The 25,331-nt window shown below is 41.1% G+C and overlaps 1 long non-coding RNA gene across 3 annotated transcripts in view; it reads right to left on the bottom strand.

The window, feature by feature from the left end:
* Positions 1 to 25,331, bottom strand: part of LOC125752123 (uncharacterized) — a 73,553-nt gene that overhangs the window by 9,268 nt on the left and 38,954 nt on the right. Inside the window, exon 4 of one of the 3 annotated variants that reach the window (XR_007410958.1) lies at positions 6,921 to 6,994. The exons of 1 other annotated variant lie outside the window; for it this stretch is intronic. This is a non-coding gene — a long non-coding RNA (uncharacterized LOC125752123). Of the gene's footprint in view, positions 1 to 6,920; positions 6,995 to 16,598; positions 16,977 to 25,331 lie in introns of those variants that run through there. One more of the 3 variants, XR_007410959.1, reaches the window with a different exon arrangement.

The raw sequence follows: 25,331 nt of genomic DNA, 5'->3' as shown, positions 1-25,331 counted from the left end.
TAGAGATCCACCCTGTACCCCTTGACTGTTTTTGTGTCTTTGTTTATCCCATCCTTTCCACTGAGATTGTTCTCATCCAAACAACTTATCTCAAAAACTGGTCACGTCAAGTTCCAGTCCAAATGTCATATCTCCATTCTTTCCCCAAAGCTCTTGACCTTTGTGATCTGAGAAGAAACTCTTCTTCATGGTAGCTCACTTAGCTTTCATTTTGTGCCAGACAACTTGGTAAGACCTTTGTGAGCAATAAGTCATTTAATATTCCAAACAACTCTGAAATATACAACTATTATTTTGTTTGTAAATGAGGAAACTGAAGCTCAGAGTAGTTAAGTTCTATGAGACCATCCCCCCCCTTAAAGTATAATAGCTGTATTAGAAGGCAGGCAGCTTATTACCTGCTAGGCAGTAGGGCCCCATAGCGGCTAAACCTCTCTATCACTATTATTCTCATTCATCCTCTTGACTATAAGACAGCTTTGCAGAATGAAGCATTCCCCTAACTAAATTGTAAGAGCCCTACAGAAAATGCTCTGGGAAGAAAGAACAGGTTTGTATGGCAGGAGCTTTCAGGGGAGGGAAATAAGAGTGGAGAACTAGGCTGGAGTGGCAGGTGGGGCCAGGAAAGGAGCAAAGATTGACAAGGTTACTGTGACTGCACTTGAGGCCTCTCTAGGAAAGGGCCTAAGGGACCCAACACTGTGGCCTTAAGAGGTTCTAAAGAATTTATCATCAAAATGGCTCATTAACAGAGACCATCTGACTTGTTGCTGCAAGGTGAAGCTGTCCACTTGTGGCAAAACAACAGGAAAGACCCTCAATGCATTCCAGGCCCAGCAGGAAGGCCCAGGCTCCTGGCCATGGAAGTTACCAGAGGAGAGTACTCCACTAGTGAAAGAAAAGAAAGCCAGGGGTCATTTTTTTCTGTAGTCTACACAGCAGGGTCTCTCCAACACCTAAAAGGAACCAAATCTAAGGGGAACAAATCATGTTACTGCTTCCCTAAAATAATGCACTCTAGTGCAACATTTCTCCAACTGTGATCCCTAAACACAGCATCAGCATCACCTGGGAATTTATTAAAATGCAAATTCTTGGGCCTTGCTCCAGACCCACTGAGTCAGAAACCTGAGGGGTGAGGCTCAGCAATGTATTTTAACAAGCCCTCCAGATGATTCTGATAGAGGATCAAGTTTGAGAACCACTGTTTCATTAATTAAGTAGGGGGCCCTTCTGTCAGCCACCTGAGGTTGCCACTTAGTAGCTATTACCTTGCTTCCTGCTACTTAGACCTTCTGAACCTCACTGTCTACACCTGTACAATGGAATAACACATAATAATCATCTCAGATTCCCTGGGGAGTGACTGCAGTAATCCAGGTGAAGCATTTAGCATGATGCTTTGCAATATGGTAAGTGGTGAAAATTAATGGTGATTTTAATGGCAGTGGTTTTATAATATGGTGGAGGGCTTGGGGGAGGATGCTTATTTCGTACCTTTATGTAATGTGGAGGTTTGGAAAACTTCTTGGGTGTCTCTGCTGTACCTCTAATAGCTTGTAAATTCTCCTTCAAACTCTTAAAAATCATTATCTTAGGGGCACCTGGGTGGCTTAGTTGGTTAAACACCTGACTTCAGTTCAGGTCATGATCTCAGGGTCCTGGGATTGAGCCCCATGTCCGGCTGTGCACTCAGTGGGAAATCTGCTTCTTTCTCAAACTCTCCCTGCCCCACCTCTGCTCATGCTTTATTTTCACTCTCTCTCTCTCAAATAAAATCTTTTTTTTAAAAATTACTATCTTAACAAGAGTAAAGACAATTGATTTTTTAAATTGTTTTTTAAATGATATTAGGCAAGAAATGTCATAAGCAAATACATAAGCATTTGTAAGGAACTCATGCATGATTGGGAGTGCAAAGGGTAGATGGGTCTTTATATGTTAGCCTAGAAAATCTGATTTTTATTCCTTTGAGGTGGACATATTTTTTCATGGTTGTGACTCTCTTTACATGCCTACTTATTTCATTATAGAGATATGCAAACACTCCGACATAGAATAATACAATGAAACCACATATCCATAATTCAGCTTTAACAAATATCAACACATGGCAAGTCTCGTCTTCCTTTTGGAACTCCTTACTGGATAATATTAAAGTGAATTTGGTACTTGTCATTTTTTTTCCAGTTTTACTGAGAAATAACTGACATGTATCACTGTATAAGACATGCATCATGATGTTCAATTTATACACACTAGCAATGATTATCACAATATCAATCTTTTCACACGCTACAATAAAAAAAAAGAAGGAAAGAAAGGGGAACAGGATTTCCTGGTGATGAAGAGGTATTCATCAACTAATCTCTAGATGTTTCAGGATGAATCTCTAATAGATATGGATTATATATTTTAAAACTTTACTACATACTATTACCTCATACTTTCAGTGTAACACTGATACTGTGGTCCAAAGCTAGAGGGTCTATTTTGGAAAACAAGCTCAAAGTGGAGAGACTGATAAGAAGTAGAACATAAGGACCTGAGGATGGGTCTCCTCGGAAGTAGAAGTAAAGGAAGGTTCCCTAAACGCTCTCTGTGGTGAAAGGATCACTCATTTTACCTGTTAGTCCTCTCACTTTCACAGTACACAGTCCAGAATAGCCCTGGGGAGGCCCTGCTTGCAGCAATAGTGGACTAATCTGCAGTAAACAAACCTCTCCCCAAGAATGACTAGAAAACCTAAATACCATGAAAGAACTATTGAGGCAGCCAAAACAACAGGAGCCAACGTCCAAAGAGAAGAAAAACTCACTAAAGCTAGCATAGCACTCTCTACAGCATTTTCCTTTGGGACATTTACCTATTTTAAGAATTCTGGGCAGAGAGAGTGAGAAGCCAAATTGTGACAGGTTCTAAGGAGCAAAGAAGCTGAAGAGAGTTTTTGACATTCTTATGGGGTGAGGGAGAGAGAAAGTGGAGATAAGCCTTCTTAGGTCGCCAGCACTTGAGGGGACAAAATCTTACAAAGAGAAGCAGAGAGGAAAAGCCTAAAGGCCTGAGCTATAACTCCCCAGGAGGCATTTACCAATTCTTAAACTAGAAAAGCCAAGAAATAGCAGGCAGTCAGCTAAAGAGATAAATGGACCCTTAAGGTGTTTCATGGTCCTGGGGAGATGAAATTTGGAGTTCAGTTTCCAACAGAGAGGCTGAGCAGAGCTAACTCACCACCAGACTTTCTTTTGGGATTCTGAGGAAACCACACTTGCTATGTAATACAAAGTACAAACAGACCAACTCCTTCCCAGTCTGAATCCCAAGCTTGGAACAGCTCAGTCCAATTCTAATTGCCTACCAGAAACTGAAGGCTCATCTAGTCTTTGTATAATTTTTCATATACAAGGTCTGTGTCTAGTGCTCAATAAAAAACTATCAGAGTCAAAAAGAAATAGGGTTAAAAAATGAATCAAAGAAATGAACAAAAGGAACAGAATAAAGATGGCATAAACACTGAAGTTGTCAGATTTTTAAGATGACTATGACAAGATAGAAAATTTCATAGGATGACAATATATTTTAGAAAGAAAACAATGGAAATGCTCAAACTGAAAAATATGAGTGCTAAAATTAAGAACTCAGGAAATAAGTTTATCAACAGTTTAGACACGGAGGAACAGGGTGACCAGATGAAACCAGAAGTTAGCTAAAACCATCTGGACTGAAATGTGGAAAGTATAAATGATTAAAAAACTACATAAACAGCATAAAAGAACTAAGAGGCATGGGAAATAGGTCTAATATATGTGCAATTGGAGACCAAAAGGGAAGGGGAAGACAGAAAGATGAAGAGACAAAAGCTATGAGTTTTCCAATAGTGATGGAAGACTTCAAACTATTAAAACAAAACAAAACAAAACAAACAAAACCAAGGAAGATAAATATAAAGAAAAATACAACAAGGTATATCAGATCAAAACTATTTTAAAAATCCAAATATAAAGAGACTTCAACAAAATACTAAAATTGAATCCAGCATCATATTAAAAGGATTATATACCATGACTAAGTGGGGTTTATCCCAAGAATGCAAGGGTGGTTTGACAATGGAATCAATAAATGTAACACAATATATTTTTAGCATAATGGGGAGAAAAGCCCATGGTCATACCAGTTGATATATAAAAAGTATTTGACAAAATTGAACACCCATTCACTATAAAAACACTAAACAAACTAAGAAGAAAGATTAATTCCTTCAACCTAAGAAAGGGTGCCTACAACAAACTCACAGCTAGTATCATACTTAATAGTGAGAGGCTGAAAGCTTCTCCTCTAAGACCAGGAACAACACAGGGATGTCTATGCTCACCACTTCTATTCAATATTGTACTTTAAATTCTAACCAGGACAAATAGGCAAGAAAAGGAAAAGGCATCCAAATTGGAAAGAAAGAAGCAGGACTCTATTTGTAGATGATATAATCTTATGTATAGAAAATCCTAAAGAAGCCACAAAGAAACTGTTAGAACAAACAAATTCAGCAAAATTGCAAGATACAAAATCAACATAAAGAATCAGTTGTACTCTTAAGTGCTAGTAATAAGCAATCCAAAAATGAAATTAAGAAAACAATTTCATTTATGTACCACAAAGATGAAGAAAAAATTCTTAAAAGCTTGCAGAGCAAAAGAATCATTGTCTTCAGAACAACAGTAAATATCATAGCTGACTTCTCAACTGAGAGGATGAAATTGGAAAGACTAGGATGACACTATTAAAAGTAGCAAGAAGTGGCACCTGGGTAAGATTCTTGGTTTCAGCTCACATTGTGATTTTGGGGTCATGGGGTTGAGCCCTATATTGAGTTCCACATTCAGTGCAGAGTCTTCTTGAAACTTTCCCTCTCCTTCTGCCCCTCCCCACTGCTTGAAATAATAAATCATTTAAAAAAAAAACTAGCAAGACAGACACCTGGGTGGCTTAGCAGTTGAGGGTCTGCCTTTTGGCTCAGGGCATGGTCCCCAAGTTCTGGGATGGAGTCCCACATCGGGCTACCTCTAGAGGGGTAGAGCCCTCCTCTAGAGGTAGCCCGATGTGGGACGAATGAATGAATGAATGAATGAATAAAAACTTTTTAAAATAAAGCAATAATGGCCAACCTTGAATCCTTTCCCAAGCAAGAATATCTTTAAAATATGAAGTAAAAAATAAAGACATTTCCAGAAAACACAAACTGAGAAAATTCACCCCTACCAGAACAACTGCAAGGAGTGTTTTAGGTAGAAGAAATATAAACCTAGATGGAAGATTAGAAATGCATACAGGAGTAAAAAACAATGGAAAAGGCAAGTACACAGATCACTCTCAAATAATACTAACTTTATAAAATTACAGTAATATCTTATGTCAACATAAATGACAACAATAACACATCATGTATGAGAGAATAAATGGAGTTAAACTGTCCTAACTTCTTCATGCTTTCTAAGAATTGATAAATATACTTTTTTATATTAGACTCTAACCAGTATATGACGTTTAATGCTTTAATTTCTCATGTGATCACTAAAGTAAAAATAATGTATAACTGACAAGCCTGTGGGAATGGGAAATTAAGAAATATTTGATTAACTCAAAGAAGGGAAGAAAGAAAAGAGAGCATGAACAAGAAAGAAGAATAAAAACCCAATAGCAAAAAAGCAAATTAAAACTCAAATATACTGTAATGTAATTATATGTCAGTAATTAAATTAAATACAAATGGAATGGATTTTCAAGCACCTAAATTAAAATATAAAGATTATCAAACTTGAAAAATATTTCACATTACTTAAAAGAGAGCTATAATAGGAGGAATCATTAAATATTGAAAGTAAAAGGATGAAAAATATGTTGATAAGATATTAATTTTCCCCAAACTGACCTATAGATTCAACACAATCCCAGTCAAAATCCCAAAGAGATTGTGGAGATTGACAAGCTGACTCTGTAATTTATATGGAAATGTAAAGGACCCAAAATATCCAGGATAATCCTTAAAAAAAGAACAAAATTTTAAAATGTACTCTACAAGACATCAAGACTAATCCTAAACATATAATAATTAACACCACATAGTTATTGATAAAATAATAAGAAAATGGATCAATGAAATATAATAGAGTTAGAAACAGAGTCATATATACATGGTCATTTGATTTGTTATATAAATATTATGTTACATAAAATAATAGCAGTATAATGAAGCAAATTATAGTTTATTAATAAATGGTACTGAATCAATTAATCAAAAAAGTCAAATTTTAACTCCCACCTCACACCATATGTATCAATTCCAGGTGGATTGTCAACCTACATGTAAAAAATAGTCAAGTTTCTACAATATAACAAAAAAGCATATCTTCATGATCTTAAGAAAGTAGCAAACTGGACACTATATCAATACCCTTAGAGAAAATAATCCATAAATTGACTTTCTTTAAAATAAAGAATATCTGTTCATCCGAAGGCACTATTAATTTAGTAAAAGGATAAGACATGGAGTGGCATAATAGTAGATAGGTAGGTAGGCAGGTAGGTAGATATATAGACAGATGAAATAGGAGGTAGTTACATTGACAGATTTATAACCATCAAAGAGCTCTTACCCAGAATATATCATGAAATTCTACAAATCAAAAAGACTGACAACCCAAAAGAAAAGTGAGCAAAAGACTTGAATAGGCATTTCACAAAAGAAGACAACCAAATGAATAATATTTATGTGAAAAGATGTTCAATTCCATTAGTCATCAGAGAAAGGCAAACTAAAACCACCATGATATACCACTACATGCCAACCAGAATGGCTAAAACAAACAAAAAAATGTAATGGACATGGTCAAAGTCTGCAAAGATGTCATGCAATTAGAACTTACCTGCACTGCTCTTGGGAGAGTCCACTAATACAACCATTTTGGGGAAAGTGGCAGTGTCTCCTCAAGCCAAACACCTGTTTATAAACGCAAGGGGATATATATGTACCAAGAGACAGTGAATAGAGTGTCCATGGGATCGTTACATAAAAGTTAACCCCAGAAAAAAACCAAGTGCCCATCAAGAATAGAACAAATATGTCATATTATATACTTTCAAATTAATCACAGATGATAGTGAAAATAAATAAATTTCTGCTATGCCTATCAGCAGAGCTGAACTTCAAATATTGAGCAAAAAAAAAAAAAGTTAATAAGAAAAAGTGCATCCCATATAATATCAGTTAAACAAATTTCAAAAACAGGTGACACTAATCTATCCTTATAGAAATCAGGACTATGGTGACTTTTGGAGAGGAAGTCACTGATAGAGACAAAAGGAGGCTTCTAGAGAGCTAACAACTGTCTTTTTTCTGATCTGGGTTATTAGCTACATGGTTATATTCTTTTGCTTAAAAGTCTTTCAGCTGTGCACATATGATCTATGTACTTTTCAGAATATATAAAATACTTCAGTAAAATATCGTTTACAAGGCTCTGAGGTGCCAGCGATATGTATCTGGTAAACCTGCGTGAAATAAAAAGTTTTGAAAAATTGTTCTAATGTGTCCACAACATGTGTTTGGTGAGCTTAACATGAATCCTAAAATTTTGCTCATTTCCTCCTGGTAGAAGGTGGTATGTGTCAAGTGCTAATGGGCTGCAAGTACTGGGAGACTGGTTAGGTCTGTGACGGGTGAGCAGCACCATACTCAGAGTCCCTGGCCCGAGACATGGTCCATCATCATCAAGAGTCCTGGAATGTCACAGGTTTACCCTGTCCTTTTGCTAAGTGACTCATGATTTGCAAACAGAAACTTTCAGATTCAAGCTTGAGTCTGAGCCAAAGGTATTCACAGCTACAGGAAACAAATAGCTACAGGAAATTAAATTCACTTTTCCCCCCAAGTTTGGAGTTGGTAAAAGGTATCAAAAGGGTAATCAAGGTTCCCAAGGCAATGACCAGAAAGAAAAGAAGAAGGAAGTGGAAATACCCTTGTGCAGAGACCTGGGGTCAAATGCAGGTATCGTGGGGAGAGAACAACAATGATAAAATGGCTATAGCAACAATGCAGCAAGAACAGCTCCCGTTGATCACACCCCATTTGTGGAATGGTACTGGCTAGTAAAATATATTCATTTTCTTACAGGATTCTCATGCTACCCCATCTGAGGTAGTGTTGTCACATCTAGAGAAGAAAACATAGAGGCAAACTTGAGGAACTCTCATTCACATCATGATTCCCCTATGCCAGCTAGCGTCTGAGAACTGAAAAGATATGGACTTGTAGGGCAGCCAAGGTAGCTCAGCGGTTTAGCGCTGCCTTCAGCCCAGGGCGTGATCCTGGAGACCTGGAAGTCCCACATTGGGCTTCCTGTGTGGAGTCTGCTTCTCCCTCTGCCTGTGTCTCTGCCTGCCCCCCACCCCCCTCTCTCTGTGACTCTCATGAATAAATAAAATCTTAAAAAAAAAAAAAGAAATGGACTTGTAGATTTGCTAGGGAGTGTGCCAATTATGGTCAGATTTTTAAGGAGACCTCAAAATGCCAGGAAGGATGCTGGTAACATTCTACAACAAGGTTTCTCAACTTCAGTACTACTGACTTCGGGAGCCAGATAATCCTTTGTTGCAGGGCACAGGTCTGTGCATTGGAGAATAGTCAGTGATATCCCTAACCTCTACCTATCAGAGGCCAGGAGCACATCCACCTGCCTTCCCCCAGTTAGTGACAACCAAAAATATCTCCAAATATTATCAAATCCCCTGAAGGGCAAAATCAACCCTAGTTGCAAATTATTGCTGTATAGGAAGGGGAAAATACTGAGTTCGTAGATAGGATAGAGAAAAGCTTGGAGGTTTCAGGGAAATTGAAGTTTCACAAAGAATGAGAAATGATGACTTGTGGTCAGCTAGGAAGCTGCACACAGGAGTTGGGATGGGATGTTCAGAGCAGAGAAATCTTTAAGATAAGGTTCTGGGTGCTGAGGCACTGAGAAAGAACATGAATTGAGAATGGAAATATGTAAAGCTTCTCTCTGTATTCTGGTTGGAAGCAGAGGGGTCATAGCCTGATGCTGAAGGTAGAATCTGGACTTCTACCTACACCAAGAACTTTGTTTTCTAAATTTCCAAAGGGGCCAAGAGAAAATCTCTCCTCTCATACTGGCATGCTTGGAAATAAAGATGAATGGGAAAGGAGGTGGGAACCACTTTTAAAAAGTTGTCTCTATCCCAGTAACGTCATCACTATGCTACACATTCTGGTAATCAAGACTCACTCACATACCACTGATATCCTCATGACTGAGGAAGTTTGCTGGGTCAAGAGGATGCCTAAGGTTGGAGGAAGGCTGGGCACAAGAACACTGCTGAGCAAATACTTTTACATATAGCAGTTGTCTCTAAGGCTTAGAGTGAGGGCTTGTAAAGGCCCACTGTGAGCCCTGGTAGTATCTACTAGAAGTATCTGCTTCTGTACTCAAATGTGGGGAAATAGTCAAAATTGTCTAGTGTATCTGTCATTGGCAAGTTAACGGATGTAAAAGCACTGTGAATAGTATCCACCACCCAGATTTATGGTTCCTTAGACTATAAACTATTACAATTTTGATTGATTAAATGAAGGAGTGAATGAATGAATGAATTATGAGCTCATAAGTTTATTTTTGTCAAAAAACCAGCCAGGATATGCTAAACTATTATTTCTTGTATACATAAATAGAATTTATTTGCAGAACTGTTTGTGGATATATTCACTAATTCAATAATCCATTCATGTTTTCCTCTTTCTATTGAGATCATAATGTGTTCTAGATCATGTGAGAGGTCACAGGTGTGGACCTGTGCTGTGCGGAATTCATGGCTTTCTGTTAGAAGACACACAAATACACAGATGTATCAATAGGTAATTATAAAGCCTGGGACAAGTGCTCTGAAGAAGCAGAATGGACAAGAAGGATGAAGAAGGAGTAGGGATAGCTGTGTGAAGAGTAAGGGGAGGAAGAACAGCCTGGATATCTCTGATGGTCATGACATGGAGGAAGGGTGAGCAGAAGGGAGCAGGGTGTCCTTACAAAGGTTCAGGAACATGTTCATGCAGGGCTCTCCAGCTCCTGACTTGACATGGTGGGAGATGAACAATATGTTCCCTGAGGCTAGGGCCAAGTGCATTCTGTCAATACCTCCATTCTCTAGACGTAATACAGTTCCTGGGATATAGTAGATACTGGAGCATATGCAATGAATGGAAATGAATGCATGAACGATAAGAAGAAAGGTGCTTAAATTTACTGAATGTCTACTATACTGAGTCCTTTTAAAATAGCCTTATTTAATTTCTGAATTACCCATGAGAAAGATACTATAGTCACTACCTAAGAGAAGAAGCAGAGGACCCAGAGAGATTAAGGAAATGCTCTGGAGTTAGTTAGCCAGGGAGTGGCAGAGCCAGGATTCAAAGTTTGAGTCTCTTCACTTTTCCATTATGCACTATTATTGTACTTGGAATTGAAGATCAGCAGAATCTGCCCCACTACGAGAGATTTGACCCTTAGCATACCATTTGCTTCCTTCATACCTCCTTTTCCTCATCTGTAAAATGGGGATCATCCCTGCCCTATCTCACTTCAAGAACAAATATAAGAATTCATGAGAAAGTTTCTTGACTTAATGGTAATCCTGAAAATTTGTTCAGGCTTTGTAGTTTGCAGTGATCTTACTTAGGTCAGTTTTATTTACTGTATGCCAGGAGGTGAACAAAATCTGAAAAGGTTTTCCATCTCTTGGAAAGTGGTTTTCCACTCAAGTGGTTTATTTGAGTTTTGAAAGTCTATCGTGACACAAAATGTAGTGACTCACTTGGCAAACTCTACCCTACTCAGGGAAGCTCCTAATTCAGACACAAAACCCAGCTCCAGACATCAATTCAGACCTTGTCTCGGAGTCTCTGGCATGTATCAGGTGACAACTAAAGATACCACCTTCCACAAAGGACAGAAAAGGTGAGCTTTCCTCTGTGGTTGGAGCCCATGACAAATCCCAGCCTAAGATTTGGAAGCAGGTTCACAGTGAAGGAGAGGTAGTGAACCTTGATGCATGCAAACCCCAAACAGTTTCACCAGCTGCAGTCAGTGACTCATCCTAATTCAGCCACCCAAACATTGGTGAGAACCTGGTCTCAGAAAGGTATGTGGTTTATCTGACTACATAAACAAGGAAAACAGAGATACGGCCCAAACCAGCACATCTGCGGCTAGTCACGTCCACTTGAAGAATGTCTTTTCATGTAGTAATAATCATTTTTCCTAGCTTCATTTAGCAGTTCTCATGGCTGAAGAGAAAAGGAGAAATGGAAACTGCTTTCCAATAATCCAGTCAAGAGACTCATGGTAGATCTAGGAGCCAAAGCATGACATCATAGCCAGAGGGGAGGGTTTTGGCTAGTTATTTTCAAACTGTAGTGGATATAGTATTACCACTGAGCTTGTTCAAGCAAACCTTTCTCAGCTCTGGCCCTTGAGTTTCTGATTTGTTAAGTAATTCTTCATCAGGCAGTTGCAAAATCCCACTTGGAGAAACCCTCCTTGAAAATATTTCCTAGTCATCCAGTTTGTTTCTGGCTTAGTATAGACTTATTCACCATGTCAGCCCAATTTGAATGACTCTGACTGAGGGTTCATAGAAAAAGACAAGGCCTAACACTTTTAATGTCCAGCCAATCACCAAGGTACAAGTACAAAGTACAGTTGAAGCTCTTTCCTCTATGCCTGCTTCCTCAATTCTTATGCTTTTGTCTCTTCATTCTTATAAATAATTTGCCTTGTTATCCTGGAGCAGAAGCACTATTATGGCACATACTTTTTCTTCTTCTCATGCTTTAAATCCTACTGCAGTTGCCAAAAGCTATTACCTCATAAAGGAATCATGTCTGTGAGGATCCCTTTCTGTGAGGGCACCTGTTTCCTGGTCTGTCAAACATGGTCACTGGAACAGGGACTGATTATACCAGAAAGTCCATCTGTTTCAGTTATGCCTCCTTTGTGAGACATGCGGATTCTTTGAGCTTCCACCTCTGATTGCTTATCTGCCTTAGTGAAAGAGGCCAGGTTTTACTACAGAAACAAATTAATCTTGGAATTTTAGTGGTTTAACTTCACAAAGATCTCCAATGCATGTCAATGAGTAGCTCTGCTCCATACTGTCATTCAAGGATCCAGGCTAACAGAAACTCCACCGTTTTGTAGCTGAGCCATCTGAAATTTATTATTTCCAAGGCCATCTCAGAAGGGGAAGAGAGCAAAGAAAGGTACATACTGGCTTTCAACTACTTTGTTCCAGTGGTGACACATTTGAACTCATCTGTATCCAGTTCTTCCTAGGCACTGAAGGTTACTTTTCATCCCCTTCCAGTTAGGTCAGCACCATGTGAACAATTCTGACCAATGATTTATGAGCAACTATAATCTCTCTAAACAGCCAGAGTTGATCAACTGGTCCACTTCATAGAATGAACTGTGGTACATTTTACTAAGATTGAACATAGGTATCAATATGTCCAGCATGCATACCCTGAGGGCTTTCATTTAAATGCCTCTACCATTATACTATTGAAGGTTGACATTCAATGTTGATTTTTTTTGTAATCTCTACCCCCAACATGTTTTTAGAACTCATGACCCTAAGATTAAGAGTCACATGCTCTACTGAATGAGCCAGCCAGATTCCCACAATGTTGATTTTTGGTGAACAAGCTCTGTCAGGTTAAGAAAGGCTCTGCACTTCCTTTTTGAAGGAAAAAAAGTAATAGCTTTGTTATAAAAAATAAACAATTTAAAAATTAAAGATATTAAAACATTGCAAAAATATAATACCTAGAATAGCCCTGCTATTAGCTATTGAAGTCTTTGTTTGTTGGTTGACCAATTTGCCAGGTGTGGCTAGAGATGTGTCTGCTCTTGTCCACATGAGGTCTTTTCCTCTTTCATCAGCAAGCTTCTGTGTCATATAAAGACCTCTTTCTAGTGCTCACATTGATCTGTCTTAGAATGATCATTTCCTGGGGCACCTGGCTGGCTCAGTTGGTAGGACATGTGGCCCTTGACCTCAGGGTCATGAGTTTAAGCCCCACATTGGGGGTAGAGTTTACTTAAAACAATAAAATCTTAGAATAGCCATTTCCTGGTATCAGAGGTAACGTCCTAATTACAGAAAATGGCCAGCTTTTCCCAATTCTTATTCAGTCCGTAAAGACCAAAGAATGTCTGCCTCTGCCTTTTCATGTTTTCCCTAATGTGCTAACATTTGTATCCTGCATGTACTTAAGCAATGTCAAAGGAGAGGATCAAGGTGTGATTTTTTTTTTTTTCTCTCAGCTGAGGATCTATGGATTCCTTCTACAAAATGCCTACAATAAGTACAATAAGAAGACACTTTCTTCCCTTTATGTTGGAAGATAAGAGTATTTCTCAGGTCAAGTTTTGCCCCAAATCCTCTCCCTAAAGTCCCCTTCTTGTTTCTCCAGCTGCAAGAGCTGGGGCTGAAAGTCAAAGGTTTGCAGCAGAAACACTGGCATTGGGTGTGAACCAGGCAGCCACATGCAAACCAGGACCGGTGTTGCTATGGTTCCCCATGCTCTGCTTACCAGTGTCCTAACCTGTCTCCACCTTGGGGATGGGCTGCCAGGTGCCATGTTTGGCCCTGGCATAAGCGGGGAGCTGGGTGAGTAGAGCTGAATGAAAAAAATAGGCTTCCTGGTACAGTGGGAAGAACACTGGATTCAAATGTAGTCATGCATTTACTAGCTGGATGATATGCAATACATGAATTAATCTCTCTGGGCCTTAGTCTCCTCCTGTGTACAAACTAGTAATTTGCTGTGAGAATTAAATGAGATATTGTGCAAAATTTCTATGCCAGGTCCTGGCTCATCTGAGGACCTCAAGAATGGATATTTCCTTATTGATTCATCTGGTTTACTGTAAATTGTTTCCTAGGCCCATCAACTACAATGAAGAGGTTAGAGCAAGCAAAGAAGCAGTCTGTCTAGTGACTAAATAATGAGCCAATAATGGGCAGGAAGAAACATAAAGTTAGGATTTAGCTAAGGAAAAACAATAGATATTATGACATATATTTACCTTTTCAGATAAGCATCCCCCCACTTTCTCAATCGGCCCAGAAGGCTTTTTATTTGTTAATGGAGCAGCTCCAAAGCATGTGCCCTGGGAAATCACGATGTGCCTAATCATTTTAGCAATAATCTCTGAAAAATTGGCCATTACTGGAAGTGACCAACCATTTGGTTGTAACCGCCTGAAGCAAGATTATTAACAGCAAATGTGAAGATGATTATTTTAGCAAATTGGTAAATTCAGAACACAAAAGCCTCATGCCTGGCTGGAGTCTCTGGGAAATCATTTTATGGCCATAATAAATGTCTACTGCTTGAGATATAAAAGCCATTTAAGTCAGTTTTCTCTGTGTTTGGGGCAGGGAAGAGCCCAGTCATGCACAGCGGTGCGTAGGGGTATGTAGTAGGGTGAGCTGAGTGGCTCTAATTTTGGGAGCCCCTTTGCCCTATTTTCTGAACCAAAAAGAAGTCCACTGGATTATAAGAGTCAACATGAGCATAATATAGTAGCTACTCTCAGCAGAATCTTCTATCATAAATTAGATATTTTTTTGTTTGCAAGAGATAGGAGGTCTAACCCAAACATATTAAAATAAGAAGGTAATATTTGGGCTCATTCCAATGAAAATCCTCAGAATACTATCAGCTTCAGGCCTGGCTTGACCAACAGGATCACATAGTGACTCCCAGACTCAATTATTCACAATTTCCTTACTTTCCTTCCTCTGGATTGAACCATTGAGGAGCAAGGTGGAGCCACAGTGCAGATCTGTCCCTCTCCAGAGTCACAGGTGGCCAGCAATGACCCAGAGGTCTATAATTTGGATCCTGTTCTAACATCCTCAAACCAATCACAGGGACTGAGAAATGCCATGCCCTAGTTGGCCAGACTACAGCACAGAGCCACTCCTGGAGCATATACAGAGAGCAGGGGGAAACTAGATCATCTGAAAGACACTGGGGTGTGCTAACCAAAAGAAGAAGCTTAGAAGGGAGACATATGCCCCCTAAAAGAGAAATGCCTGCCAAAGTGTGAGAATTAATCCCTCAATAAGAGAAAGACACTATACAATGAAAGAAACTATAATCTTCAGATTCTGGACTGATGGTGTGTGGGCAGGGATGAAATTGTCAGCAAAAATTCCAGCAGTTGTTCTCTTCAGTCACACAAAGAGAGAAGATAGGTAAAAGTGACTTGTCCCATGAGCATTTTTATCAACACTGGACCTCAGAGTTTCTGAGTTGCTGTTCAACTCTGTGCTGGTTCCATCTTACTACTGCTCACTCTGAGAGCTCACAAGGTGGCCATGTACAGGACCCCTGTCTCCTTTTGGTAGGCTTCCTCACAGAAAGGGCCTGAAGCACAAACATGCACACAAGGAGCAGCAAGGGCCAGGAAGCAAATACCATCACGTTTGCTCCTCTTCCCTCCCTCAGGCACACAGACACCACCACACGCTCCAGCCAGATGTTACTCCTATCAGTCTCAAACTCATCCTCCAGGAAGCTTCCAGGGAGCCCCCACTGATCACTCATAGGTGACCCCTGAGGTAAAATCTGTTTGTCACTTCTCTAGTGGGCTCCTCCATCCCACTGTTCTCCTGTCCCAGTGAAATCCTTCACGAGTGGTCTCCACAGCATGGTGCAGCATGAAGGCTGTAGGTTTCACAGTCAGATAGATCTTTGTGCAAATATCAGAGGCAGTCCCTGAGACAAGGATTTTGGTGCAGGTAATCCCTGGACATGCTGGTAGGAGAGTTGGGAGGGGAGGCAGGGAAGGAAAGGGTGTAAGTAGAAAAATAAGAATCAGTTATCAAGATAGTGACCACTGTAGGTAACTGGAGCTCACTCCCCTGGGGGCCCTGGGAGCTTGTGTAAAAGAGAAGGCAGCACTGGAGTTCTCCTGCCGGGGGAGAGAGAGAGAGGCAAAGGAGCCTTCCCTATAGGTGAGCTAGTGGAGGGAGGCTGGTGCCAGCAGCTGAAGGTCAGGTTAGTGCACACTCAAAATGTCTAAGAGCCCTGAGGGCCTCTGTTATTCACCACAATTCACTGGGTTTATAAAATCGGAAATGTGCCCTATTTTTCCAAGCTTCCTTATTCTCACTTATTAGATGAGGAAAGCAACACTTGTCCCACAGGATTATTCTACAGCTTACCTGGCTAATGTTTGCCAAGCCTCTGGCATTTGGGGGACACCCAGACAGTGCTAGTTATTTTCCCCTTACCATGTACTTTGGCAATTCCAGAAGGGAAACTGGATTTATAGGACTTCTGGAAGAAAGGCAGAGCACATTCTCCAACCCAACACAGAGTAGACATTTATGGTGAAAGCCCTCCCACTGGATTCCTTGCTTCAAACACAAACACAAATGGATGATGCTTTCTTGGTCAAAAGGTGCTTCATTTATTTAATTGGATTTAATCTTCTTTCTGTTTAATAAATACTGGAAGGAGACAATTAAGCAAAATAGTGAAAGCATTTATCAAACTGAAAGAAGAACCCAGCTCAGGGCTGAAGCCAGATTCCACAGACATGGGAAGGGGAGAGGTGGGGTGAAAGTCAAGAAGAATGATCATGTTTGCTGCCGCTGGCCACTGAAAACTGTCAGCATCTCTTCATAGTGTCCTCTACCTTCTGTTAAAACCCAGACTTTTGCATCCCTGTCGATCCTCATACTGCTGCACAAACATTTCCCTCTGCCTAAAATTCCTTCGTTTTACTTTTCCATGTGCCAAACTTCAGCTGATCCTTCAAGATGCAGACTTCTCTTCCCACAGTGACCTTCCATGTCTCCTGGATTTCTGGAACCACAGCACCCTTTGCACATCACTATGAGAGAGAAGTAAATAGACGGTGGCAGTGCAATGTGATTACCCTGGTATCCTCTCTTGCACCTGCTGTTAGGGGAGACAGGAATTCATGAACATGGAACGCTGACTGAGCACCACCAACAGTATGGGCTCTGGGAGCTGCTGAGTGGTTGACATCTCTGTGGGTTCACAGTGCAAGAGCCATTTCTGGGACTAGAGAGGGGCTTAGGGAGGGGACTTGAGGAATTCAAAGGGTTAGGCAGGCTGTGGACAGGAGGGAGGGTGAGCTGAGACCCAGAGGTAGGAGTGGAGAGGCACGCAGAGGGAGCAGTTTCAAAGTGGGGAAGGAGTACAATGGGAAGTTAATGGGGAAAATGGGGCACAGACAGTCAATGGAGGAACAGTCAAGTTTCTTCCCCACAGCAATGTTATCAAATGACCTGAGAAAAAGGGAGTTTAGAGATATTAACCTTTCCAGGGTGTGCCAGGATGATTGCATGGAGACAGATGAGCTAGGGCACCATTGCAGCAAATCACAGGCATGATGTGCAGGCATTCTTGTGCAGCAGAAGTCACTCAAGTATTGAATAATCAAAGTGGCCAGGCACAATTTTATATTCTTCTCATGTAATAATTCATTTATACATTGAAACAGCCCTATTAGATAAGTACTATTATCATCCCCAGGTTTTTTTTTACAGATGAGAAAATGGAGACACTGAGAGGGGAAGTCACTTGCTCAAGGTCACACAGTTGCTACATGGCAGCATCAGGATTCAGAAGTGGATAATCTGGCCCCAAAGCTTATGCCTCTACCTCGACCCTGAGCCAGAAAGATCTGCCTTCAAACCCCAACACTTCAACACACTGGTTTTGTGAGTTTGGAAACTTACTTCTGAATCTCAATGTCCTTATCTGTCCAATGGGACCAATGGAACCTGTCTCATGCCTGTGGCATCTAATGGACATAATTCTGAGTGCAGAGCTAAGCACCTGAAGGCTTTAATCAATGCTAATTTCCCTTCTGTTTCAGTCGGTCACCCTTTTAATTGAAACATATCATTGAGAAAGCAGAAGTCCTCTTACCCCCAGCAGGGGAGGAAGGTGTCATGTCAGGGCAGAGTAGTCTTCACCCCTGTGTTCACCCCGCAGTCCCTCCCTCTGGGCCCACCCACTTCTGAGATAGGGCTGATTTCTCCCTTAACTCAGTTCATTTCAGGTCTCCACCCCATGGAAGAAACACAGGAATCTATGGCAGTGAACTCAGCAACATTTGTTCCCAGCCCAAGAATAAACAGAGAAAGCAAGCTCCTGCATCTTCAGAAGTGCATTTACTATACTTGAAACAGATGAATTCTCTCTGTTTGCATTAATCGCATGACTATTTGGTCCAATTATTCTTACCACTTCAGCAATCATGGTGTGCTTGTTCAAGAAGAAAGAAATAACAACAGCTTATCTTGTTGAGAGCAAAGAACAAACAGTGAAAAATCAGGGTCCGCTCCTAAATGCTACACTTGCTGTCATCGTGCTAAAGAGATGATTCATGTTCTCATAGCAACTCGGGTGAACAAAAAAAAAAGTGGGGGGAGTGGTTCTGAAAAGGATTCAGTTGCAATGGTTAAAAACCTTTTCAAAATCAGTCCAAATGCAGATAAAACTCTATTTTTATCATCCTACTCAACTCTGCTCCCCCCTCAAATACATCTTCTCACATTGACCAATTTATATGGGCTTAAATAATTCTTTCAAATAACACATTTCATTACAATAGGGTAATGGACAAAGCACAAAATGCTGTTTAATGCTGTTTAATCCCCTCTCCAACAGAACCCTTGGGGACTGCTCATGTTTTCGGGGGAAACAGGTTGGTGCTGAAAGAATTGCAGAGAAGAAAGTGCAAGGCTGCTGGGAGGTAGAATTGGGTGACAGAGAGTGGACACTCTGTCCTTCCCATCACATAGGCAATCAGAGGTGCCTGTTCATGGGGACAGTGTCCCTCCCGTCCTATGCCTTTTCCCCATATGACCTTTCCTACAGTAAGATCCAGCAACCAGTAAGAACATAAAGGAAATGATTCTCTTTTCACAGACGTCGTCTTGATCCAACATGTACTCCATTTCCTGACCTGTTACTGGAATCCTTGGCTCTTGACTTCCTCCACCACCTCTTAGTGAACCCCGGGATAAGACAATGAGTATTTGTTTTGGAACCAACACTCACTCTTCTCCTGAGCTGTGTCTACTACTGACATCTAAAGTAACAGAAAGCTTGAGACAGTCCAGTTGCTAAGAGTGTACCATTGTACCAGTCAATAGAGTTTGGCTGTCATGCCATAAACAGAAAAATAAGTCAGCCCTTGTCTGACATGACCAGGGCAGAAGGACAATGGCATCAACATATCCATAACGGGGCAGAAGGGTCTTGCCCTCTTCCAACTTGTCAATACAAGCAGGTTGTAGAATAACCTCAAAGGATATTTTATTTGTAGGCAAACAGAGAAATCTGGGATCCCAACACATTTGCACCAAGAGAGAAAAAGGAACCAGGTAACATTTGGTAAGTTTTGTGGGCAAATCTAGAAGAATCACTAAAAATCTGTAAAGAGAATTATCTTATCATAAGCAAGTGAGACCCTCTTGCAAGTTCAAGGGTTTAACAGAGCTATTTATTATGGCACTGTAGTACTTTATAGGTGCAAGAGGCCTCCGTTCAGCAAGAGAGACTGTTCAACAAAATAATAAGCCTTTTTTGATGTACTCCAAACTAAACTTCATGGTTAGAAGTATGATGAATAAGACAATTTCTTCTCACCATTCATATATAGCTTAAAAGTGAATATAGAAGGGTAAATATTAAATTATGAAACAATAACAAAATCAGCAATAGACACAGATACAAAGTATAGATGTGACATAAAATATAAATATTACACTGTTGGGCAAGAAGTGATATCCCAAGAAGACATCTCAGAGGAGATAGTGCCTAAGAAAGGTTTTGAAGGATGAATAGGAGTTTGCCAAATGTTCAAGGGGAATGGAATTGTATTTCAGGTATAGGAAACCAAACCTTCAAAGGAAAAAAATCTGTAAACATACACATGTGATGTGGAAGGTTTGGATAGCTCAGTAACCATGGCAAGAGGGTTGGCCTTCTCCCTGCCTCAGTCTGCCAACTGGAGGAATAAGGACAAAAGACTAGTTGGCTGTTTATTTTTCTAACCCCTTCTTCCCCACACCAGACTGAGAGGACTTTGAAAAAAGACCTCACATTTTTAGGAAAAAAAAGAAAGAGGGAAGGAGGAGTGGGGAGAAAGAGAAAAAAATGGAAGAGAAAGATACGGAGACAGGGACAGAGAAACATAGAGGGACATGGGAGGAGAGAGGAAAATCATTTTTAGAAAGATAAAGAAAATGAGTGAGAGAAAGAAAAAGAGACAGAAAATAAAAAGGGAGGAAGGGAAAGGGAGAAAGGAAAGAAAGAAGGAGGGAGAGAGAAGAGGAGGAGGGACAAAGAGAAGGAGGAAGGAAGGAGGGAGGGAGGGTCAGCAGGCAGAAAAGGAGAAGGAGCACACTGCCCGGGACCTGGGAGAGGGGAGAAAGCACAGTCAGGGCAGAACCCAGGCAGGCCCCCCTCCTCCTGCGCAGCCTCCTGACGGTGGTCTCAGGGAAAGGTTTCCCTTTTGGAGACTTGGCATGGAGCCTCCATGAACACACTCACAACCCACAGGCAGCAAGCTGGGGCCCGCCAAGAGGCTCAGCTTCCTGGTCAGCGTGGCTTTGGTATCAGAAGAGTCTTTCCTAGACTTCAGGGAGTGTGTGCTGTGTGATGGCCAGGAGTACACCCACTGGTGCTAAATCTAGGTGCTGTCTTAGGACAGCGAGGCCCGAGGTCAGGGCCAGTGTGCACACTAGCATTTGGCAGAGGAGGGAGGATGAGTAGAGAGGAGGGCCATGGGGATTGCTTACTCCACCATGAAAAGATTTAAGAAGCTGGGAGAGTGTAGCAGGTAGGGTTCTAGGAGCACCTGCATTGAATCCTCAACCTTCCTTTTTGAGCTAGCACAGTCTCGCACAAGTTGCTTAGCTGCCCGTGCCTCAGTTTCCCCATGCGACAAACAGGGGATTCTTACAGTACCAACTTCATTGCAGTTCTTTTGAGGATTAAATGACACTGTCACTCATGTAACAAATATTTATTGAGTATATACTATGCCCTCAGGACACTCCTCTTGGAGCTTACTCAGGGGAGCACTACCATAAAAGTAATAGTAAAAACAGCACATAAATTGTTGAGCACAGCGCCTGGCACACAACAACCTGAGAAACATGCACTGCGATTAACTGAGTGGGGATCAATCACAGAATGTCACTTCTATTCCCACCAGTTTGAGTCTTCATGACAGTATTGCCCAGCAGTTAACACTTGCCCTTTTACAAATGAGGAACTCAGAAGATGGAAGTGGGTTTGTTTCACAGAACATAATTAGCAAATATGGGGTCCAAGTCTGAACACAAATCATCAGACTAAAACCCATGGTTTCAATACAGTGTCACTGCGTCCACAAAACTATACATCGGGGGTAATTCTGGCTTAAGTGGAATATGGGGAGACCTTGTTGCACGTGCCCAAACTTCTGCTGGAATCACTGGCTGGGATTTTAATTCTCCTTTTCCCTCACGACTCCCAAGGCATCCTTTGCAGAGTTGAAGAAAAACATTTCTTTCTCTTTTGTGATCTGGAAATATCATGGTTGAAATATCATCAACCAGAGAAAAAGGGAAGAAGGAAAACGCAGACCCTAACTGCCTGAATTTCTATGAGAGGCATTCAGTGTTCCTTTCACAGACAAGTAAAGAAACTCAATCTGATGAACAGTGAGATAGAGCAGGGGTCAATGTACAGGGAGTGCGTCAGGCTGACAGTGGGGGTTAACTGGAGCCACCCCTGAATCAAGCCACTGGGAGGCAGCTGGTTGGAGCTGATAGGTGGGAGCCAGGGATGTGGAGGAGAGGGGAGGCATGAGATATCTGGAGAACACACCAGTTGGCTTCTTGGTCAATGGCTGAAATCCCAAACTGGCTAATGTCAGATCTTGGCATAAACAATTCCATGTAAAATTGTTATCACTAAATTAGCATTTATTAAAAGCCTATAATCATTATCCTTCCTCATGGAGTGTGTGTGTGTCTCCTGTAAGCCCTGTTTATAAGCACCCTCCTAATTTATTTTTGATCAGATTTAACAGGGGCCAAACCTCTTGAGCTAATATTGACATTGGCTGGGTGTCAGATGTCCAGGATTTGAAGAAACTAGAAGGGCATAGTCTGTTCTGCCTTTTTTTTTTTTTTAATTTAACTTAACTATTTTTGAATCACCCCACAGTTAAAACCTAACTTTTAAACTCCACCCTCCCTTTTTCCTTTCTCTCAACTCTGAGTACGGTGTCCCGTTTTAACTTGCTTATTTCCTCAAATGATTTCACCGACACCAAATGTGCTCCTTATTCCCTCCCACTGGATTTGAGACAGTTTCAAAAAATGGCTAAAACACAGAATAGTAAAATACAAAAAGGTATTGGGTAAAATGAGAAAATAAGGGTAGAGAAATACTGAGATTGTTGAAATTAACATACAAATAGTGTACTCTATGATCCTGTGCAATTTCCAGAAGGGAGGAACAAATGTGATGGAGTTATCTAGCTCTCAAGGCAAGAGATACATCTTCAGTGACAAAGTTTGCACTGCCCCTAAGATACCAAACAAGGAAAGCACAGCTTTCCTTTTACTGAGACCAGAGAGAAATTTCCACCATGATAGACTGAAAATCATCTTCCACGAAATCATTTTCAGTCAATGCAAAGTTTCCCATATGATAACCTCATAGCCTCCAAATCAGGTTCCGCAGGCTCACTCACTACCCCTTACAGAATCACCTGGGACAGGGGCATCTGGGTGGCTCAGTGGTAAAGCATCTGCCTTTGGCTCAGGTCATGTTCCTGGGGTCTTGGGATCACGTCCCACATCGGGCTCCCTGCATGGAGCCTGCTTCTCCCTCTGCCTATGTTTCTGTGTCTCTCATGAATAAATAAATAAAATCTTTTGGGCAGCCCTGGTGGCTCAGTGGTTTAGCACTGCCTTCAGCCAAGGGCCCGGCCCGATCCTGGAGTCCCGGGATCGAGTCCCACATCAGGCTCCCTGCATGGAGCCTGCTTCTCCCTCTGCCTGTGTCTCTGCCTCTGTGTCTCTCATGAATAAATAAATAAATTCTTTAATAAATAAAATAAAATCTTTAAAAAAAATCACCTGGGACACTTACTTCCCACTGCATATTTCCCTCCCTGTTTATCACTAGACTGTAAGGTACAGGAGGGCGGGCACATGGCCCTCGCGTTCACGTACTATTGCCAGCATTTCCCATGGCCCCCAATGATAACACAGCAATTAATAAACAGCATGTTGAAATAATGCACGGAGACAAACAGAAGACAGAACCAACGCAAGAGAACTCTTTTGAAGCAGAATCAACATGCATTAATGACTAACTTTTGCTCAGCAAATATTTGTATAGTGGAGATTATGCATCAAGCACAGGGCTGGGTCCTGTCGCTGCTTCTGATTTGTACGCCCCCCCACCCAAAGCAGTCTGATCTAACTCAGCTTCTCTCCTATTTGGCATCTCACCCAATCTCCAATCAGCATCTCCTTTTATCTGTATTTTCCCATGAACAAGAAACATAGATGAATTTTCACTGTCATGGTCCCACCCTAATGTACCAAAAGGTACCTGCCATCTTGAAGGGAATCCTTTTCTTAAATACATTTGATGTGAAAACTTTGAATTTAATCCTTTACATAGCAGATTTCTGGCCAACAGTTGTTGGAAATAACTATCAGCTGGCAACTTAGCTTCCCTCAAAGCCTTTGAGGCTTCCAGGAGGACTCAGCACCAAGCATAACTTGGAAGAAGGATCCCAGCCTGCATTTCTATCCTCACTTCTAAGCAGCCAGCATTTTTAATGAGAAAGAAAGCTAGTGTCAGACAAGGAAGAGAAGAAGGGGACATTTTGAAGCTGAGAAGAGACATATATAAACCAGCAGCCTGACCACATTATCTAAACTGCTGTTTTATAGCCATATTATGCACTCAATTAAAAAAATGTTGAATGTAAAAAATTTATAAAGATAAGGCACTGGTAAGGGGTGAAACTCTGGAGAGGCTTTTCTTTCCCCCTCCTATTAGATACTTTCCTTGATTCTAAGACTGAAAACGCTACAGTCAGCACCAACTTAATTCCACATTGCAATTAGGGTCATGCATTAAACCAGGCCTCTGAACACGACTACCCAAAGGAACTCAGAGACTAAATGAAAACCAGACGTGTGGCCGGAGCAGTTGGCACCAGCCAAGATCCCAATATATAGTAACAGTATAGATTTAAAATGAAAATTAAAAGCAGTCATTACAGTTAAATTGATCTCATATTTGCCAGCTGTTTATTCAAAAGGGAAAGAAAGGGAGTGATGTGGGCATTCTGAAAGCTCCTTTGCCAACTGTGCCTCTACTTTAAAGAAAGCATGTGAGCAATTTGTTTAGCAGAGAGAGAGCTTGACAACACACCTTTTATTCCTGGCTGAAATTGGTACTTTTCAAAGTCTAGATTGGGGCTTCTTAATCTGGAGGTTATGTTGGAATCACCCCAATTTCTGTCAAAACCTACATGCAGATTGCCCAGAGCCACCCTGCAGATTCTGCTGAACCAGGATGGAGGCAGGACTCGGGAATCTAGGTTGTTACAGCTCTCTATGGATGTGTCTAAAATTGTTCTGAGCTGAAGACAGCTGAGATCCCAACTTTGGTTTCAGGGTAGCCAGCCCAATCCATGAACTTGGGATTCATTCTTACTAGAACCCCTTTCTCCAGCTCTTCACACCTTATCAGCAATTTAACCCACTGGAATATGAACACCTACAAGGCCAGGACCTTGCTTGCTGTGTTCATGCTGCATCCACAGCCAGGTCAGTGCTTTGCATGTTGTTGGCCCTCAACAGAGGATTTTAAGAATCAGTGGCTAGGTCCTGTAACATACCGTGTCTTTAGGTAGCAACAGGAGAAACACCCTGTGGGCATCCAGTGTTCAGATTTGGGGTACTTGGGCAACTGCCAGGCAGAAGAAACTTCTAAGATGCATGATCCCACTATCCACAAATGCAGTCTTCTAACGTGGATGACTTTTTCTAAAAACACCCAGAGAAAGGTGAGAGTTTGCCGGTCTTGGAGCTCCATTCCCAGAAACTTTAATTTAACTGACCTAGGGTAAATGTCAGGCATCAGTATTACTTAAAAGCCTCCAGGAAAGTTTTAATTTATTAGC

The sequence above is a fragment of the Canis lupus genome, chromosome 5 (assembly GCF_003254725.2).
Source record: "Canis lupus dingo isolate Sandy chromosome 5, ASM325472v2, whole genome shotgun sequence".
Classification (NCBI taxonomy): Eukaryota; Metazoa; Chordata; class Mammalia; order Carnivora; family Canidae; genus Canis; species Canis lupus.
Note: the sequence above shows the minus strand (reverse complement) of the source record. Positions and strands in the feature narration are given on the sequence as shown.